The sequence below is a fragment of the Garra rufa genome, chromosome 17 (assembly GCF_049309525.1).
Source record: "Garra rufa chromosome 17, GarRuf1.0, whole genome shotgun sequence".
In the NCBI taxonomy this organism is placed as follows: Eukaryota; Metazoa; Chordata; class Actinopteri; order Cypriniformes; family Cyprinidae; genus Garra; species Garra rufa.
This window is the reverse complement of record NC_133377.1, coordinates 12,509,287-12,513,517: the sequence shown is the minus strand read 5'-3', so window position 1 is coordinate 12,513,517 and position 4,231 is coordinate 12,509,287.

Sequence of the window (4,231 nt, the reverse complement as noted above, 5' to 3'; positions counted from 1 at the left end):
CATTTGGAGTGTTTCGGTTTTGTATTTTTGGTTTGGTGATTGCTGAAACACAAACACACACTTTATTTGTATAAAAAAAAACTAAAATATTTTTTTTTGTAATATATATATCTGTTTTTTTAAATCTCCTGGACTGTTTTTGTTTAGTATTTTTGTATAAAAGGATAATAATATTAAAAAAAAAAAAAAAAAAAAATTCTCCTTTAGAGTGTTTTTATTTTGTATTTTTGTTTTGCGTTTGCTCAAACAAACACACTTTATTTGTATAAAAGCCTAAAATATGATTCTTTTATAAAGTGTGTTTTGTTTTGAGTTTTTCAGTAACCAACAATTTTAAAACTTATATTTATTTTTTTTAATTATTTAGAATTTTTAAAAAGTACTATATAAGGTTTTTGTTTTCTCTCACACACACACACACACACACACACACACACACACACACACACACACACACACACATATATGTGTGTTTTTATTTTGTATTTTTGTTTTGTGCTTGCTCAAACAAACACACTTTATTTGTATAAAAACCAAAAATATGATTCTTTAAAAACAGTATTAAGTGTATATATAAACAATATAAAAACAGTTTATACAAATTCACAGTTAAAGTGTTTTGTGTGTTTTCAGCAACCACTAATCTAAAATAAAACATCTTATTATTGAAAATGTTGTATACAAAGTTTTTATTTATTTATTGTTTGTTTTATTTATTTTCAGCAACCACCCAAAATGTATGAATGAAAAAAATTCTATACAAATTCAACCTTAAAATGTTTTTGTTTTGCATTTAGTTTGGTGACTGCTAAAAAACAAAACATCTAAATTATATTTAAACAAAAACATGGCCATGGCAGAAGCTTCATTCTGTGCTCAGTGACAATTTTTGTGTTGATTTTGATGTTTGTTTTGTATCATCGTCCTGCTGGAAAATACAACTGTGGCCCATTATAAGATTCCCAACAGAGGCGGTCAGGTTTAGATTTTTAATCTGCTGGTATTTGATAGAATCCATGAAGCCATGTATCTAAACAAGATATCCAGGACCTCCGGCAGAAAAATAGGCCCACAACATAGACCCAGCAGTATTTTTAACTGTGGGCATGGGGTACTTTTTCATCCCTGTCTGCACCAAAACCATCTGGAGGGTTAGCTGCCAAAAGCTCATTTTTAGTTTCATCTGACCATAGAAGCCAGTCCTGTTTGAAGTTCCAATCATGTCTGACAAGTGAATATGCTGGAGTTTGTTTTTGGGTGAGCCAGGAGGATTTTTCTTGAAACCCTCTTAAACAACATGTTGGGGCTGTTTGATCATTTTATTTTAAGCTTTCTGACCCCAAGACTCAACAATTCTCTGCAATTCTCCAGCTATGAGCCACTCAAACTCTCCTCCTTATTGTGCATTAGGATGATATAGACACACATCCTCTTCTAGGCAGATTTGAAACATCTTTAGTTGATTGGAACTTCTTAATTATTGCCCTGATGGTGGGAATGGGGATTTTCAATGCTTTAGCTCTTTTCTTACAGCCACTTTCTATTTTGTGAAGCTCAACAAACTTGTTCTGCACATCAGAACTACATTCTTTGGTTTTACTATGTGTGATGGATGTGTTCTTGTGTTCCTCATATTTATAATCCTGTGGAACAGAAAGTCATGGCTGGACAATTTTATACTCCTAGCCACCCTGGTGTGCTAAAAAAAAAAATAATATTAATGGGAATATACTTTAGAGATATTTTACTTAGACAAATTTCTAGGGGTGCCAATAATTGTGGCCAATGTGAACTAGAGAAAAACATTTATTTCATAATTAGATATCCCCCCATTTTCCATCGTTTTGCTTCAATGAAAGGTTAGAATTTTGTGAATTTTTCGAATGAAAGATCTAAAGGATTAACAATGCATTTTTGTTTTCACAGTCACCCTTGCTCATATTTACTAAGGGTGCCAATATTAGTGGAGGGCACTGTATATATATTCTGTTTCTGTTTATTTAGTTTTCAGCAGCCACCAATCTAGCAAAGTAGATCTGGCTAACTCACTTGCTGCATTGCTTTAATTTCTTGGCCTTTCACTGTTGTCTGTTTCTGAATAATTGATACTGGCTTAGAGGTACTTAAACTGCTCTTCCAGGTTCAATACAAATTGAGCGTTATGGACAGCATCTGTGGCGTACTGACACACTAAATAATGCTGTTCATCAGTTAATCTTAATGCATGTACATGAATGCTCTCACAGTGGAAGTATGGAGTAGAACAACACCCCTCCTCCCCTCAATTTTGGCTGTTTATATAAAGGGATGAGTCTGACTTTTCTGTGGTAATCACGTCTCTAGAGTTTAACTGGAAATGGTTTAATTTCAGTCATGGGATCTCATCAGGTCTGCTGTGAGATGAACTGCACCAGTGCATGACATTTGTGTGTGTTTGGTCTTTCTATCACATAACCTCTATCCCCATTTTAAGTGTAACTGTCAAACAAATGGAGACTTTGAACTAATGCAGTCGGGTGATGAGACTCGTCTCGTCTGATTGGCCCACCGTTATCATCAGCCAATCAGCGCTGACCCTCATTTTTAACATCATAGGATGTCTAGACTGGAGTAAAGCATGGAGGGAGATTTCTAAGAAAAGTCAGTGTGCCAAAAGTTTACGGATGGATACTGACACTGTAAATACAGAAAAAGACCAGATATGCAAACAAGAAAACTGGTTACATCACATTTTGGTCAATTATAATGTAGTACTAGGTCCAGATGGGCAGATTTGCCTATAAAGATAATGTTATGCTGGTTTGGTTTGTTTAGTTGTGCTGTTTTGTTTGTAGTGTGTTTTGGTTTAGTGTTTTTTGTTTTGTCTCATAATTAAGTGTTTTATTTTGCATTTTGTACCAAATGCTGAGCCTCAGGACTGTAAATTTGTCATTCAAATACATGGGATAAAGACGAGGCATCCCATTTTGGTGCCTGCATCAAGTTTCACAAAAGTGATTTTTTGTACATAGAAAGGATATTAAATGCAAGTTAAGTTTCGTCTTTAAGGTTTCACATATTATTTGTGGAAATAAAATGTCAAAATATGGATGAAATATTGCTGAATCATTCAGAGTAACAGATATAATTATGTAAATAAATGAAGTGACACACTTATTCTGACCAGCACTTATTAAAATGTATTAAAGAAAAAGTGATCGGTCACTTGTTTAATTTGTAGTGAACTATATATATACGCTACCAGTCAAAAGTTTGAAAAAGTTTTTTTTTTTTTTTTAAAGGAATTAATACTTTTATTCACCAAGGGTGTGTTAAATTGATAAAAAGTGATAGCAAATACTTACATTGTTAGAAAATATTTATATTTTGAATAAATGCTGTTCTTTTGAGCTTTTTATTCATCAAAGAATCCTGAAAAAAATATCACAATTTCTAAATAAATACTCTGCAGGGCAACTGTTGCAATATATAATCCAATATAGATCCAATATAGATCATTCTAATAATAAATCAGTATCATGTGACACTTAAGACTGAAGTAATGGCTGATGAAAATTCAGCTTTGCATCACAGGAATACATTATATTACAGTTTTTTTTCTGTATTTTTGATTAAATAAATGCAGCACTGATGAGCATAAGAGACTTTCTTTAAAAACATTACAACTCTTACTGACCCCAAACTTTTGACCGGTAGTGTAAGTATATCAATAATTCACCCTTACAGGCTGTTTGTGTCTAAGCTAGTTTATATATTTTAATGATTTCTTCACTTGCTATACTATATACTTCAGTAAAAGAAGTACTTTGTGGTAAAAGTACTACAATTTATTATACTAGTAATTTTATAATAAATTGAAAAGCAAGACGTCTTGAAAAACTAGGGAGTTGAAATGGCAGCTGCAGCCAATGATTGATCCTCTGCTGCCATCTTCTGGTTATATGGGTCATTTCATGTCATTTTCATCTTAAAAAGACATTGTTTTCCGTGAAAAGACATTTTTAAAACTAATTTTAATTTTATTGCACAGCTGTAGAGTTGAAAAATAATAAAGGCTTATATTACAAGATTTTAAAAATGTGTTCATGACTATGAAGGCAAGTTACTGATTGTAAAGAATATAATTAAGATGTCGTTGAAGAGAAGTATCGCTAGCTAGCTAACGTTAACCTGAACATGTTATGATAGTGTTTAGCTGTCAGCATTTAAATGTACAACAATGCAGGTATTT